The sequence below is a fragment of the Ursus americanus genome, chromosome X (genome assembly GCF_024610735.1).
Source record: "Ursus americanus isolate L20-20 chromosome X, mUrsAme1.1.p, whole genome shotgun sequence".
NCBI lineage: Eukaryota > Metazoa > Chordata > Mammalia > Carnivora > Ursidae > Ursus > Ursus americanus.
This window is the reverse complement of record NC_142164.1, coordinates 22873458-22891947: the sequence shown is the minus strand read 5'-3', so window position 1 is coordinate 22891947 and position 18490 is coordinate 22873458.

Sequence of the window (18490 nt, the reverse complement as noted above, 5' to 3'; positions counted from 1 at the left end):
AGGAAACAGTCAGAAAAACTAAGAGGCAGCCCACGGAATGGGAGAATATATTTGCAAATGACACTACAGATAAAGGACTGGTATCCAAGATCTACAAAGAACTTCTCAAACTCAATACACGAGAAACAAATAAATCAAAAAATGGGCAGAAGATATGAACAGACACTTTTCCAATGAAGACATACAAATGGCTAACAGACACATGAAAAAATGTTCAAAATCATTAGCCATCAGGGAAATTCAAATCAAAACCACACTGAGATACCACCTTACACCAGTTAGAATGGCAAAAATAGACAAGGCAAGAAACAATTGTTGGAGAGGATGTGGAGAAAGGGGATCCCTCCTACATTGTTGGTGGGAATGAAAGTTGGTACAGCCACTCTGGAAAACAGTGTGGAGGTTCCTTAAAAAGGTAAAAATTGAGCTACCCTATGATCCAGCCATTGCACTACTGGGTGTTTACCCCAAAGATACAGACGTAGTAAAGAGAAGGGCCATATGCACCCCAGTGTTCATAGCAGCAATGTCCACAATAGCTAAATTGTGGAAGGAGCCGAGATGCCCTTCAACAGATGACTGGATTAAGAAGTTGTGGTCCATATATACAATGGAATATTACTAAGCTATCAGAAAGAACGAGTTCTCAACATTTGCTGCAACATGGACGGCACTGGAGGAGATAATGCTAAGTGAAATAAGTCAAGCAGAGAAAGACAACTATCATATGATTTCTCTCATCTATGGAACATAAGAACTAGGATGAGCAGTAGGGGTAGAAAGGGATAAAGAAGGGGGGGTAATCAGAAGGGGAATGAAACATGAGAGACTATGGACTATGAGAAACAAACTGAGGGCTTCAGAGGGGAGGGGGGTGGGGGAATGGGATAGACTGGTGATGGGTAGTAAGGAGGGCATGTATTGCATGGTGCACTGGGTGCTATACGCAACTAATGAATCATCGAGCCTTACATCGGAAACCGGGGATGTACTGTATGGTGACTAACATAATATAATAAAAAATCATTAAAAAAAAGAAATACATGTTACAAAATGGATAAACCTTGAAAACAATATGCTAAGTACCAGTCACAAAGACCACATATTGAAATACAAATTATATCTCATACCTTTTCTTACCAAGAACACATCCTAGTTTCCTCCCATAGAGATGTTTTCCTTCTTTATTTCTGGTAGTTTAAATTGCATATATTAATTAGAACTCTTAACATTTAGAATCCTCAATTTCTAGTGAAAACTAAGAAGTAAGCAATTGTGGACTGTTACACTAGCATTTTGTGGACTGGCAAATTTAAAAGTATATTTCATAACTTCTAGAGGTATATTTTTCCTCATAATAACTTTTTCAATGTGACACAAAACATGTTTACTAATTGACCCAAATATCTTTAGTTCCCCTTTAATAGGAAGCAAATAGTGGATAAAGCTATGTTCAGTAATCAATGTTTCAATATTTAATCTTATTTATAAATAATCTAGGTATTTAATGAATATTATTTAACTTATCTCATTATAACTTTAAGATTTCAAGTTTTCTTTTTTAAAAGAATTTATTTATTTGAGAAAGAGAGAGAGAGAGCACAAGCAGGGGGAGGGGCAGAGGGAGAGGGAGAACAAGCTCCTTGTTGAGCAGAGAGCTCAATGTGCAGCTCGATCCCAAGACCCCAAGATCATGACCTGAGCCAAAGGCAGATGCTTAACCAACTGGGCCACCCAGATGCCCCAGGTTATAAGTTTTCAAAAAGATTTTGGAAAATATTTTTAAGTTGACATAACAAGCATAATTATTATTAAAATTGTATAAACTTTTATCTTACATCTATTTAATGTACTTGTTCTTAAGAAGTATGGTTAAATTATTCACGAAAGTTTCATGAGACATTAAACAGCTGTCATGTCTTGCTTGCTGGCAAATTCTGCATCAGAGGTAACGAGTTTATTTGACTTTAAGTAAACTAGGTAGAACAAAAGTTGTATGTTCGCATTATATTGAATGCTGATGACTCTAAAAATCTGCCTATTTTAATTAAACTAGCAAATTTAAACTAGCTTTGGTTTATCAAAGATTAACCTAGAACACATGAACTCAGAGCATTTGGAGCAGTGTCTATATTACTGAGAGTATACTTGATTTATATAAATGTTTAATTTTCTTTATCCAATTAAATAGAGCTCTTTACAAATTACTTTTAGCTATACCATCCAGAGATAAACACACACACACACACACACACACACACACACACACACATTTGTAACATACATACATAGACATACATAACATATACAGACATTTTTTTTAATGATTTTTTATTATATTATGTTAGTCACCATACAGTACATCCCCGGTTTCTGATGTAAGGCTCAATGATTCATTAGTTGTGTATAACACCCAGTGCACTATGCAATACGTGCCCTCCTTACTACCCATCACCAGCCTATCCCATTCCCCCACCCCCCTCCCCTCTGAGGCCCTCAGTTTGTTTCTCATAGTCCATAGTCTCTCATGTTTCATTCCCCCTTCTGATTACCCCCCCTTTCTTTATCCCTTTCTTCCCCTACCGATCATCCTAGTTCTTATGTTCCATAGATGAGAGAAATCATATGATAGTTGTCTTTCTCTGCTTGACTTATTTCACTAAGCATTATCTCCTCCAGTGCTGTCCATGTTGTAGCAAATGTTGAGAACTCATTCTGATAGCTGAGTAATATTCCATTGTATATATGGACCACAACTTCTTAATCCAGTCATCTGTTGAAGGGCATCGCAGCTCTTCCACAATTTAGCTATTGTGGACATTGCTGCTATGAACATTGGGGTGCATATGGCCCTTCTCTTCACTACATCTGTATCTTTGGGGTAAACACCCAGTAGTGCAATGGCTGGATCATAGGGTAGCTCAATTTTTAACTTTTTAAGGGACCTCCACACTGTTTTCCAGAGTGGCTGTACCAACTTGCATTCCCACCAACAATGTAGGAGGGATCCCCTTTCTCCACATCCTCTCCAACAATTGTTGTTTCTTGCCTTGTCTATTTTTGCCATTCTAACTGGCGTAAGGTGGTATCTCAGTGTGGTTTTGATTTGAATTTCCCTGATGGCTAATGATTTTGAACATTTTTTCATGTGTCTGTTAGCCATTTGTATGTCTTCATTGGAAAAGTGTCTGTTCATATCTTCTGCCCATTTTTTGATTTATTTGTTTCTTGTGTATTGAGTTTGAGAAGTTCTTTGTATATCTTGGATACCAGTCCTTTATCTGTAGTGTCATTTGCAAATATATTCTCCCATTCCATGGGCTGCCTCTTCGTTTTTCTGACTGTTTCCTTGGCTGTGCAGAAACTTTTAATCTTGATGAAGTCCCATAAATTTATTTTATCTTTTGTTTCTCTTGCCTTTGGGGATGTGTCATGAAAAAGGTTGCTTTGGCCAATGTCATAGAGGTTGCTGCCTATGTTCTCCTCTAGGATTTTGATGGATTCCTGTGTCACATCAAGGCCTTTCATCCATTTGGAGTTTATTTTTGTGTATGGTGTGAGATCGTGGTCAAGTTTCATTCTTTTGCATGTAGCTGTCCAATTTTCCCAGCACCATTTATTGAAGAGACTGTCTTTTTCCCACCGGATGTTTTTTCCTGCTTTATCAAATATTAGCTGCCCAAAGAGCCGAGGGTCCATTTCTGGGCTCTCTATTCTGTTCCATTGGTCTATGTGTCTGTTTTTGTGCCAGTACCATGCTGTCTTTGTGATCACAGCTTTGTAGTACAGCTCGAAATCCGGCATTGTGATGCCCCCAGCTTTGTTTTTCCTTTTCAACAGTTCGTTGGAGATTCGGGGTCTTTTCTGTTTCCATACTAATTTAAGGACTATTTGTTCCAGTTCATTGAAAAATGTCCTCAGTATTTTGATCGGGATAGCATTGAAAGTGTAGTATGCTCTGGGTAGCATGGACATTTTAACTATGTTAATTCTTCTGATCCATGAGGATGGAATATCTTTCCATCTTTTTATGTCTTCCTCAACGTCTTTGAAGATTTATAGTTTCTAGAATATAGGTCCTTTACGTCTCTGGTTAAGTTAATTCCAAGGTAAGTATGGTTTTTGGTACTATTGTAAATGGGATGGATTCCCGAATTTCTCTTTCTTCGGTCTCGTTATTCGTGTATAGAAATGCAACTGATTTCTGAGCATTGATTTTGTATCCCGCCACTTTACTGAATTGCTCTATAACTTCTAATAGTTTGGGAGTGGCTTCTTTTGGGTTTTCCATATAGAGTATCATGTCATCCGCGAAGAGAGACACTTTGACTTCTTCTTTGCCGATTTGAATACCTTTGATCCCTTTTTGTCGTCTGATTGCTGTTGCAAAGACTTCTAGTACTATGTTGAATAATAGTGGCGAGAGTGGGCATCCTTGTTGTGTTCCTGATCTTAAGGGAAAGGCTTCCAGCTTTTCCCCATTGAGAATAATATTTGCAGTAGGCTTTTCATAGATGGCTTTTATGAGATTGAGAAATGTACCCTCTATTCCTACACTCTGAAGGGTTTTAATCAGGAAAGGATGCTGTATTTTGTCAAATGCTTTTCTGCATCAATTGAGAGGATCATATGGTTCCTGAGTCTTTTCTCATTGATATGATGTATCACGCTGATTGATTTGCGAATATTGAACTACACTTGCATCCCAGGTATGAATCCCACTTGAACATGATGGATAATCCTTTTAATGTACTGTTGGATTCCATTAGCAAGGATCGTGTTGAGGATTTTGGCGTCCATATTCATTAGGGAAATAGGTCTGTAATTCTCCTTTTTGAGGAGGTCTTTGCCTGGTTTGGGGATCAAGGTAATATTGGCCTCATAGAATGAGTTTGGTAGCTTTCCTTCTGTTTCTATTTTTTGAAATAGCTTTAGGAGAATAGGTATTATTTCTTCTTTGAATGTTTGGTAGAATTCCCCAGGAAAACCGTCCGGGCCTGGAGTTTTGTTATTTGGAAGGTTGTTTATCACTGACTCAATTTCTTCATAATTAATTGGCCTGTTTAAGAAATCAATTTCTTCCAGTTTCAATCTTGGTAGTTTATAGGTTTCCAGGAAGGATTCCATCTCTTCCATATTGCTTAGTTTATTGGCATATAGCTATTGATAAAAATTTCTAATAATCCTTCCAATTTCAATGGTGTTCGTCGTGACCTCTCCTTTTTCATTCATAATTTTAATAATCTGGGTCCTTTCTCTTTTCTTTTGGATAAGTCTTGCCAGTGGTCTGTCAATTTTATTGATTCTCTCCAAGAACCAGCTTCTAGTCCTGTTGATCTGCTCTACTGTACTTCTGGTTTCTGCTTGATTGATTTCAGCTCTAATTTTGGTCAACTGCTTCCTCGTGCGTGGATTAGGCCTGTCCCTCTGTTGCTGTTCCAGCTTCTTGAGGTGAGAATATAAAACTGCATTTTAGATTTTTCTATTCTTTTGAGTGAGGCTTGGATGGCTATGTATTTCCCCCTTAGGACTGCCTTTGCAGTATCCCATAGGGTTTGGACTGTTGTATTTTCATTCTCATTGGTCTCCATAAGTTGTTTAATTTGATTTTTGATTTCCTGGTTTATCGAGTCATTCCTGAGCAGGATGGTTCTTAGTCTCCAAGTGTTTGAGTTTCTTCCAAATTTTTCCTTGTGGTTGAGTTCCAATTTCAGAGCGTTGTGGTCTGAGAATATGCAGGGGATAATTTCAATCCTTTGGTATTGGTTGAGACCTGTTTTGTGTCCCAGAACATGGTCTATTCTTGAGAATCTTCCATGGGCATTAGAATAGAATGAGTATTCTTTGGTTTTGGGTGTAGTGTTCTATATATATCTATGAGGTCCAACTCGTCGAGTATGGCATTCAAAGCCTTTGATTCTTTGCTTAGTTTTTGCCAGGGTGTTCTGTCTATTTCTGATAGTGAAGTGTTGAGGTCCCCTACTATTAATGTATTTTTATTTATATGTCTCTTTATTCTGGTTAACAGTTGGCTTGTGTATCTTGCTGCTCCCCTGTTGGGGGCATATATATTTATATTTGTCATATCCACTTGTTGAATACTTCCCTTAAGAATAATATAGTGCCCTTCTGCATCTCTAACTATAGTCTGTAGTTTAAAATCCAATCTATCTGATATGAGAATTTCTACCCCAACTTTCTTTTGAGGTCCATTTGTGTGAAAGATGGTACTCCATCCCCTTACTCTCAGTCTGAATGCATCTTTGGGTTCGAAATGAGTCTCTTGTAGACAGCAAATGGATGGGTCATTTCTTTTTATCCAATCTGCAACCCTGTGACGTTTATGGGAGCGTTCAAACCATTCACATTGGTAGTAAGAACTGAGAGATATGGTTTTAATGATGCCATGTTGCCAGTAAAGTCTTTGTTTGTATTGGTTGTGACTTTCTTTTGTGTATCACTCTTGGCGCCTTTTTACCTTTATAGCGCCTCCCTTAATATCTCCTGTAGGGCTGGTTTCGTGGTTATGAAATTGGTTAATGACTGGTGATTCTGAATTGTCTTTATTTCTCCATCAATTCTGAATGACAGCCTTGCTGAATAAAGGATCCTTGGCTGCATGTTTTTCTCTGAAAGGGCTTTTAAAATGCTCCCCCAATCCTTTCTCTCATTCCAGGTCTGTGTAGACAGGTCTGACGTAATTCTGAAGCCTTTGCCTTGGTACGTGAGAAATTTCTTTGCCCTGGCCACTTTCAATACTGTATCCTTGCATCTAATATTTGCGAAAAGCACTATGACGTGACGTGGCGTAGGTTTGTTGTGGTTGAGCTTCGGAGGAGTCCTCTCTGCCTCTTGGACATGAATGTTTGTTTCCCTCACTAGATTAGGGAAGTTTTCAGCTACAATTTGTTCAAATATCTCTTCTAGACCTCTGTTTTTCTCCACCCCCTTGGGGATGCTGATGATTCTAACATTGGATCGTTTCATTGAGTCAGTAATCTCCCGTAACCTACATTCGTGGGCATGGATTTTTTTAAGACCAGCTTCAATTTTCATTTTTTCCTCTATTAACCCATCCTCCAATTCACTAACCCGTTCCTTTGCTTCTGCGACCCTGGCCGTCAGAGCCTCTAGTTTTGCCTGCATTTGGCTCATAGAATTTTTAATTTCTGTCAGATTCACTCTCATTTCTGTCCTTAGGGATTCTATATTCTCAGTAACCTTTTCGTTAATAGTTTTTTCAATTCTACTCATCATTTTGACCATCGTTACTCTGAATTCCATTTCTGATAATTTGGTTACATCATATCCATTATTTCTGTGGCAGAGGCCACAGACTGACTGTCTTTTCTTTGCTGGGGGGGGGCTTCTCCTTCTTGTCATTCTGATGAGGAGAGGTTGCAGGGTTGTCCAGAGCCCAAATTATTGACTGGGTCCCAGGCCGTGCCCCTTGTTTTATAGGGATCTTAGGGATGTGGGCTGCTTCTTTAAATATTTTATTTTTTTATTTATCTGAGAGAGAGAGACAGACAGTCAGAAAGAATGGGAACAGAAGCAGGGGAGTGGGAGAGGAAGAAGCAGGCTCCCAGTGGAGGAGCCCGATGAGGGACTCCTTTCCAGAACACCGGGATCACGCCCTAAGCCGGAGACAGGCGCTCAATGACTGCGCCACCCAGGCGCCCCGGGTTGTGGGCTTCTTGATTTTCAGCCTGCTGCGCCGATACTCAGACAACCCTCTTTGGGTAGAGTCTCCGTGTCCCCTGCGAGGGGGAATGGGGATGGTTATGCAGTGAGCCAGTGTTTCCAGGCTTTTGTTCTCTGGTGGCTTTCCCTGGCAGTCTGCTATGCCTCTTCTGAGAGTCAGAGCAGCAGAGGCTAAATTGTCACAGAACAGAGGGATTGCGGCCCGTTCTCCACTGATGTTCTGGCCACTTTAACTCCATTACTGTTGGTGCTCTCAACCCTGCAGCGTCCCGGGATGTGCGCCCCACACCCCGTGTCCCTGCCCTCACTTCCAGGGCCAGCGCATCTCTGTCCTTTGTGTTTCTAACGCCACCAGCCGCCAGCCTCTCCTGCGCGCTCCCGGATCTCCCGGTCTCAGTCTATGCCCGGATTTCCATGAGAAGCCTGGTGGCATGCGCACCCGGTTCAGGGTCTCAGTCTGCTGTTTCGCGGGTGCCGACCGCGAGTCCGCCCGCTCCCCTGTGCAGGTGGCCCGCACGCGCTCCGGGAGCTCCCGGTCTCAGTCTGGATCCAGTGAGCACACCGGGATTCCAGTGTTCCACGAGATGCCTGGTGACGTGAGCTCCCGGCTCACCGGTCTCAGTCTGCTCTCTCGCGGTGCCATAGGGTGCCTTCTGTGAGTCCGCCTGCTCCCCCGTGCAGGTGGCTGCCGCTTCCTGGCACCCAAATGCGGCGGCTCCCTCCCCCTTCCGTTTATCTTCCGATATCTGTGCATGGTTTCACGGCTCCCCGCTTGGTACCTCAATACTCAGCACTGGAGATGTTCATTTGTAGAGATCCAGATGTATCTTCCCGCATCTCAGGCTGATTCCGTGGTTGTTTAGGCTGGTCTGGTACCTATCCAGCTCGACTTAGGGGACCAGCTGAAAAGGGGTCCCCTACTCCTCCGCCATCTTAACTCTCTTCCAGCAATACACTTCTAAGGATATATCTTCCACATATTTTTGCACATATGTAAAATATATAATGATATTCACTACAACATTTTTATAGCAGCATAAGCCTGAAAACAAATTCATTGACAGGGATTGGTCAAAGAAATTCTGGTACTTAACCAGAAAAGAATCAGGTAGTTCTATATTTAACAATATAAAACAATACATAAGATAAAAAAAATAATAGGCAAAAGACTATTTCTTTAAAATGAGCTGTCTATAGATACATTTCTTCTGTAAAACTCTTTCAGAAAAGAAATGGATAAAAATAGTTGCTTCTAAAAAAGAAAACTGATAGTAAAAGACTTTGTATCTTTTGTATCATGTGTATGGATTAACTACTCAAAAATAACTTTAAAAAACTACAGAAAAGACAGGAAGTAGTAGCTAATGATGACATTACTTTGATTATAAAAGAATCCTCAGAAATATGACAACTCTAGGCACCCTATTATGGTATAGCATTAAAAATAAGCAGTCTCCAAAATTTACAATTGTCCAAGAGATGCTTGATAAGAGTTGTTTGGTATTTAATATGGTTGCCTAATATGTTTATTTATTCTTTATATTAATACATTTGTTAGCATAGTTGCTTGTATAGGATAGTGGGGAGTAGTGAAATGAGGTAAAAGAAATTGGAGGGGCGCCTGGGTGGCACAGCGGTTAAGCGTCTGCCTTCGGCTCAGGGTGTGATCCCGGCGTTATGGGATCGAGCCCCACATCAGGCTCCTCCGCTATGAGCCTGCTTCTTCCTCTCGCACTCCCCCTGCTTGTGTTCCCTCTCTCGCTGGCTGTCTCTATCTCTGTCGAATAAATAAATAAAATCTTAAAAAAAAAAAAAGAAATTGGAAAGATTGCGCTACTTTGACCAGAGGAATAGAATTTGCTAAAGTTACACAGGGGAGATTTTGTGGTGTTTACTCCAATCCACATATGCATCTTCTGCATTCTTGGTTCAAGCTGTGTAATAGTTGCACCTGCTATTCTTAAAATGCAGCTAAAGATTGAATGGTGAACTAAATGGCCACTTGATTTTGCTATTGAGACCAATGACTGCAGGTGTAAGTAATTTTGCATTCTATTTTGTCTCCTCCAGTTTACTACCAAAAACATGTCTTTAAAAAAATCTAAACTTCTGATGTATTGGGAGGAATATAAAACTTTTGAGAAGCAGTCAGAAATTTGATTTTCAAATGGTTATGGCATTCATAGTTTAAAGGCTTTGGTGGAAAAACAGGAGTTTTGTACCTAATGACAGATATAAGAACTGCCTTCCACTCTTCATACATTTTTGAATTTTTAAATGTCTAGAAATTATCACAACTCATTTTCCTAAGGTTATTGGAGTTTACTGCAAACAATTTATTTGTAGAGGAACTTTATTAACACGTATAGATGGTACTCACATTTGCAATGAGTATTTCTCTGAAGAATTGTGCATATCATGAAAATTTTTAAATTAAATTACATTTTACATGCAGTAGGGGAGTTTTCTATTTGGGGAAAATTTTGATTTATCACTTCAGTTTTTTAGGTTTGCTTAATTAAATTTAGCATAGTAGAGGTTAAAATCACCCAGTACCTGGCATTGTTATCCACTACCAAAATGCAGCATTCAATTTTTTAAAGGAAAAAAAAATCTTACAGGTGTTTAAACTTATCAATTAAGTCTAAAAAAATTGATTAGGTAGAAATTCGATGACAAAATCTGGAGTTGGAATGAAGTAGGAGGGACAATAGGGAATATATAGGCTCTGCTCTTGGGAAACCAGCACTGCAGAGTTGGGAAAAGTACAAACTCCTTTCCTCAAAATATAACAAATAAAATATTTAGTGAGCAATGTTCGGGGCAAGTGATCAATGTGGTTACACACTCAACATAAATCAAGGGAAAACACATAGAGCAAGGAAATATAAACTAGATAAATTTAATAAAAGCTACTTATCAAGAAAAGGTTATCTGTTAACCAAGTAATTAATACATACATGGTATCAACATGTATACTTTCCTCATCTTTCCTCTTCCTTACCTCTCTCTCTCTCTACACATACACACACAGACACAGTGTCTTACCAATAAACAAAATTGCTAACATTTTTTTTCCTAATGAAACTTCCAAGTTTAGACTGAGTCTGTGCTGAAGATCTTTAAGAGCTTAGAAGCATTTTCATAAATTGTTCCCTGATGACTTTGACCTAATTTCTGGGAACTATTTGGAAATCTCAGGTGTTTGAATGCACATTTTGTCCTTACAGTTCATTAATAGCTCTATAAAAGTTAAATATATGAGCTGCTGCAAATTGAAACAGCTAAACTATTTGCTTAATGGAGACATAACCTGGGCACCATAATACTAAAAGGAATATAAGGTCAGGGTATTAATCTTACTTGCTTATTCATTTTTTTCTTTTCATCATTCCTGCTTTTATGTGTTATGGATGTAAATTTCTAGTAGAATATATCAGACTAAAAATAATAAAATAAAATAAAATCAAAAGCACTGTTATGGTCAAGGCCTAATTTGAAAAATATATGCTATTTATTGAATATGGGATCTGGTATTGTGATAAATGCTTTATATACACAGACACAATATACTCACATCTCACTTAAAATGAAACACAGTCACAATTTAGTTTAATTATTATTGCCACTTACCAGATAAAAATGAATAGAAAAAGACTCAATAACTTGCTGAAAGCCAGATAGGTAGTAAGCAATAAATCAGACTCAAAAATCTGGCTTTTCCAAGCTCTTTCACACTAATTTGGAGTCAGATTGAATAAGTTCACATTTCTTCTCTGCCACTTATTAAATGTGTGACCACAGGCAAGACAAGTAACAACTTTGTGCTTCATTTTTTTTCATCTATAAAACAGGGATGTTAATAAGATCTACCTCAAGGACATTCTGGAGAATAAATGAGTGGATATATACAAAGCTCTTACAAGAGTGCCTTAAGTGTTAGTTTTATATCATTAACATCATCATCATCATCATCATCATCATCATCATTAATATACTATTTGTGTGGAAAAGGAGATGAACTACTTTATTTAAATTTACTGAAAGAGTTTGATGTGACCACATGTCCTTGATAATCCACCACAGTTGAAGAATAGGATATTCTGGTTAATCCAATATTGTGTTTAATAGAGTATTATAAATTTATTTTATTCACATTATAGATTATCAAAGAATATAAAACATTAGAAAAACTACACTAAACTTATACTGAAGAATTTTATCTTTTAAATGAATCAAAAAATGTTTCACTCTATGTTGGGGCTTTAGACTCATCAACAAAAAATTCACTTGAAGACTTTTGGCTTCTGGGCAAGTATGCAAGAAGTTTAGAAGTCACCACTCTGTCCTAAAAGTAAAATCTGAATAAACTGAAAAACCTCTTAGATCTGTAAGAGAAGTGAGTTCACAGTGAGTTTGCTGCCCCCTCCCATTGGAGAGACCAACAGTCTAACAGAGTATCACAACGTATCAGAGCAGAAACCTCCATGGAAACTGGTGCCAGGGTAGGAAAAACTGAACTATAATTGACAAATTGCTGGAGTCTCAGTGTGGAGAAGTCCGAGAAATAAAAACTCCAATTGGACCCAGTCATCAGGGTACCCACACTTTTGTAAATTTTACTTTCTGGAGCTTTACCAGATTATTTCAGTAAATATTGGAGAAAAATCTTCTGCTTCTGGCAGAGGAGGGTACAAAAAAACATTTTGAAATACACTGGTGCATTCTGTTCTTTTTAACAATGTCTGCCCTAGGGGGAACTAACCAGACCCTAATCTGCTGGGATTTTACTAGAGGCTAACTGACCTGGGGAAGAGGAAATACTGAACCCAAGTCAGCTCTAACCTTTCATGTTGGTGAAAGGAAATACCCAACTCAAGCCCACGGTAGCCATCCTGTCCCACCAAAGAGGGGGAGCACTAGGAAGTATATGTAAAGTTCACAGTTTAGAGGCATAAACTCATTAAAAGCCTGAGTTCTAACTATAAACTGTAGAATGTTTTCCTTCTTACCACAACATCACTCAATGCCTATTTACAACACTTATTTTTTTAAAAAAAATATTTATCTATTTTAGAGAGAAAGAGAGCACAAGAGAGAGTGTGTGAGTGGGGGAGAGGCAGAGGGAGGGGATCCCAAACAGACTCCACACTGAGTGCAGAGCCTGACATGGGGCTCAAGCCCATGATCCATGGGATCATGACCTGAGTCAAAACCAAGAGTCAGATGTTTAAGTGACTGAGCCCCCCACCCAGGCCTCCTTACAACACTTCTTTTACCCAGGACATCAATCATATCTGGGTATGAAGAAAAAATTACAAGATATACTAAATGGCAAAAAGACAATTTGAGGATACAGAGAAAGCATAAGAACCAAACTCAGAGCAAGAATGTTGGAACTATCAAAATGGGAATTTAAAACAACTATGATTAAGATGCTTATGGCTCTAATGGACACAAGTAGACCACATGCAAGAATAGGTGGGCAATGTAAGCAGAGAGATTGAAATTCTAAGAAACAACCAAAATTAAATGCTAGAGGTAAAAAATATTGTAACAGAAATGAAGAACTCCTTTGATTGGCTGATTAGTAAATTGGACATGGCTAAAAAAAGAATCCCTGAGCTTGTGGACATCACAATAGAAACTTTAAAACTGATGAGCAAACAGGGAAAAAAAATACTGAAAAATCAAAACAAAATAGAATATTATAGAACAGCAAGACATCTACAAATGATGTAACATATGCATAATATAAATACCAGGAGAAGGAAGAAATGAAGAAAAAGAAGAAATATTTGAAATGATAATGATTTTGAATTTCTCCCATATTAACATCAGACATAAAATCACAGATTCAGGAAACTCAGAGAATACCAACTAATATAAATGCCAAAAAAGTTACACTTAAGTATATCATTTTTAATCTACAGAAAATCAAAGATAAGGAAAAGTCCTGGAAAGAAGTCAGAAGGGTGGAAAATAACCTTATCTAAAGAAGTGAAAAGATAAGGATCATATCCAACTTCTTATAAACCATGCATACAAAAGGAAAGTGCAGTGAAATATTTAAAGTACTGACAGATAAAAAACACTAATGCAGAATTCTGTACTTGTGAAATTATCCTTCAAAAGTAAAGGAGAAATAGATTTTTTTAGACAAACCAAAATTTAGGGAATTTTTCACCAGTAGGTACCTTACAAGAGATGTTCAAAGAAATTATTCAAAGAGAAGAGAAATAATATAAGAAAGAAATTTTGGTCTACATAAAGAAAGAGTACACTATATTGTACACCTGAAACTAATATTACACTGTAGGTTAACTAACTGGAATTTAAATAAAAACTTAAAAAAAAAAGAAAGGAAGACTACTACAGAAGAAATAAGCAAAGGTAAAATAAATAAAATATTTTATTTTTTATTATTGATTGATCCAATAGATAACAATGTGTTCAAAATATACCAACATTCATTCAATGATAATACATATATACATACATATACACACATGCTTATGTATGTTGATCTATAAATGAAATAAATAATAGCAATGAAACAAAGAATGAGAGTTAGAAATTAGGATTTTTAAAAATTATTGGCTACTCACTCTACTTGTGAAATGATATAGTGTTATTTGAAAGTGGACTTAGTTTAGTCATAAATGTATACTGCAGACTCTATGGTAACCACTAATTTTTTAAAAGAAATATAACTAATATGTTGCAAAGGAGACAAACAGAATAATATAAAATGCTCAAATAAAATCACAAAAGACAAGAATGGAAAACAAGATAGGAAGTAAGAAGAGCAACAAACAGAAAAAAAGTAACAAATATGTAGATATTAATTCAATTATATCAATAATCACTTTGAACATCAATGATTTAAATATATTGATTAAAAGATGGAAGATGGGCAGGGTGTATCCAAAAACAAGTCCCAACTGTACGTTGTCTAGAAAACCCCATTTTAAAGACAAATAGATTAAAAGTTCATGGATGGAGAAAGATATACTGTGCTAAAACTAATAAAAAGATAGCAGAAGTAGTTGTATTAATTTCAGATGGAGCCGACTTCAGACCAAGAAAGGTTATAAGAGATAGACATGTTAAATAATGACAAAGGGGTCAATTCTCCAAAAGATGTAACAATCCTTAACATGTATGCTACTAACAACAGAATACCAAAATACATGAGGCAACACTGATAGAACTGCAAGAAGAAGTAGGCAAACCCATTACCATAGTTGGAGACTTTAGCGTACCTCTATCAGAAATGGACAGATCTAGTGGGGAGAAAATTAATAAGAATATAATTGAATTCAGTAACGTCATCAATCCCCTGAATATAATGAAATCTTATAGGCTACTTGATCCAACAAAAGTAGAATACTCATTCTTTTGGGAGTGCCTGGGTGACTCAATCTGCTAATTGTCTGACTCCTAATTTTGGCTCAAGCCATGATCTCAGGGTTGTGAGATTGAGCCCTGTGTCAGGGTCTGCACTGGGTGTGCAACCTGCTTAATATTCTCTCTCTCTCTTTCCCTCTGCCTGTCCCACCCCCTCTATCTCTCAAAAAAAAAAAAAAAGATAAACACATACTTTTCAAGCTCATGTGGGATATTTACTATAAAACAGAAGATAACATGGGAAAAAATCTAGGTGACTTTAAGTTAGGTGTTAACTATTTAGATAAAATATCAAAAGCATAATCCATTAAATAATAAGTTGGATTTCATTAAAGTGAAAAACTTGTGCTCTGCAAAAGTAATGTTAATAGAATGAGAATATGAACTATAGACTAGCAATATATATACATTGCAAAAACACATCAGATAAAGGACTATTATCCAAAATAGACAAAGAACTCTTAAAAGTCACCAGTAAGAAAACTAACAACCCCAGAGAGGTAAGATGATGGTAGAGTAGGAGGATCCTGAGCTCATGTCATCCCATGAATACACCAAGATAATAGCTGTATCTATATAACTAACTGAAAATGCCCTGAAGACTGAGAACAGATCTTCCACAGTAATATAGGGAATGCCACATCAAAAAAGGTAAGAGGGGCAGAGATGTGGTCAGGAATCAAACCTCTGATGAGACTAACCATAAACAGGAGGGGCATCACAAGTATAGAGAAGTGAGGGGATCAGACAACATAGCAGGATCCACCAGCACAGGGGACCTGCACTGGAAAGACACGTCCCCACAACATCTGGCTTTCAAAGGGTGTAACTCTGAGAACCTTAAAAATCAGTGAGCTTAACTCTGGGAGAGCTGGAGAACAACAGGAAACTGAATCTCCACTCTTAAATAGCCAGCATAATAAATAGTTGCCTGAGATACAACACAGAAGCAGCAATTTCAAAAGTGCCTGAGTATACATAAAGGAGGCTTATTGACTAATCTTAGAACATGTACTGAAGGGGCAGGGATCTTCAGGAGATTTTTCTGGGAGCTAAAGTGCTAGTGGGCACTATTTCTTTTCACCTCCCACAATTTAGATAGCTGGAGACTTATGGGAGCCAACACTAGTACTCTCCATTTAACTCGCTAGCACTGCATGTCCCACCCCTGCGTTCCTCTGAAGACCCACCACATAAAACCCACCCACCTCAGCAGGTGTCCCTGGGGATGGGAGAATGTAACCCCACATACCAGCATGCCCATAGTTCTAGCATTGCCTCTTTGCTGACTATGCAGAGAGCAAGTCCTGCCCTTTGGTGCACTCACAACTGTGGCAAAGAGGCTAATTATAGACAACTAGGCCAAACAATGAGCCCATGGCAGGCTCAGACAGGCCTCTAAATAGCACGAGAATCAAACCCTACCCAGTGCACCCCAGCAAGTAAAGTGGGCCACTGCAGTTTTCTAGGCTAAAGACAATTGTGGCTCAGACACAACGGTAGGGCACAGTAGTAGCCCATACAAGGGACACCACCAGAGTACCTGGTTTTAGGGAACCAAGGGGATTGCACTACAGGGCACCACAGGACATCTACACAAGGCCACTACTTTCAAGACCAGGAGATGTAGCTAACCAACCTAATACATAGAAACGAACAGAGAGTTCAAAAAATGAGGAGATAAAGAAAGGGGGGGTAATCAGAAGGGGGAATGAAGCATGAGAGACTATGGACTATGAGAAACAAACTGAGGGCTTCAGAGGGGAGGGGGTGGGGGAATGGGATGGACTGGTGATGGGTAGTGAGGAGGGCACATGTTGCATGGTGCACTGGGTGTTATACGCAACTAATGAAGCATCGAGCTTTACATCAGAAACCAAGGATGTACTGTATGGTGACTAACATAATATAATAAAAAAAACATTAGAATAAAAAAAATTAAAGAAAGAGGAGATAGAGAAATACATCCCAATTGAAAGAACAAGAGGAAGCCACAGTAAAAAAGCTAAATGAAACAGAGATAAGTGATATGTCTGATAAATAATTCAAAGTAATGGTCATGAAGATACTTACTGGACTTGAGAAAAGAGTAATGAACTCAGTGAGAATGTCAACCAAAAGGAGATAAAAAAAAGAACCAGTCAGAGCTGAAGAATTTAATAACTGATGCTATTGTAAATGGGATGGATTCCCTAATTTCTCTTTTTTCAGTCTCATTGTTCGTGTATAGAAATGCAACTGATTTCTGAGCATTGATTTTGTATCCCACCACATTACTGAATTGCTCTATAAGTTCTAGTAGTTTGAAGGTGGAGTCTTTTGGGTTTCCCATGTAGAGTATCATGTCACCTCCGAAGAGAGACAGTTTGACTTCTTCTTTACCGATTTGGATATGTTTTATCCCTTTTTGTTGTCTGATTGCTGTTGCAAGGACTTCTAGTACTATGTTGAATAATAATGGCGAGAGTGGGCATCCTTGTCGTGTTCCTGATCTTAAGGGAAAGGCTTCCAGCTTTTCCCCATTGAGAATGATATTCGCTGTAGGCTTTTCATAGATGGTTTTTATGAAATTGAGGAATGTACCCTCTATCCCTGCACTCTGAAGGGTTTTAATCAGGAAAGGATGCTGTATTTTGTCAAATGCTTTTTCTGCATCAATTGAGAGGATCATATGGTTCTTGACTCTTTTCTTGTTGATATGCTCTATCACACTGATTGATTTGTGATCCCTTGCATCCCAGGGATGAATCCCACTTGGTCATGATGGATAATCCTTTTAATTTAGATAGCTGGAGGCTTATGGGTTGGGCTGTTGGATGGCAAAAATTGACAAGGCAGGAAACAACAAATGTTGGAGGGGATGTGGAGAAAGGGGATACCTCTTACATTGTTGGTGGGAATGCAAGTTGGTGCAGCCACTTTGGAAAACAGTGTGGAAGTCCCTCAAAAAGTTAAAAATAGAGCTACCCTATGATCCAGCCATTGCACTACTGGGTATTTACCCCAAAGATACAGATGTAGTGAAGAGAAGGGCCATATGCACCCCAATGTTCATAGCAGTATTGTCCACAATAGCCAAACTGTGGAAGGACCTGAGATGCCCTTCAACAGATGAATGGATAAAGATGTGGTCCATATATATAATGGAATATTACTCAGCCATCAGAAAGAATGATTACCCAACATTTGCTTCAACATGGATGGAACTGGAGGAGATTATGCTAAGTGAAAAAAGTCAAGCAAAGAAAGACAATTATCATATGGTTTCACTCATTTGTGGAACATAAGGAATAGCAGGGAGATCATTAGGAGAAAGAAGGGAAAAATGAAGGGGGGGAATAGAGGGGGAGATGAACCATGAGAGACTATGGACTCC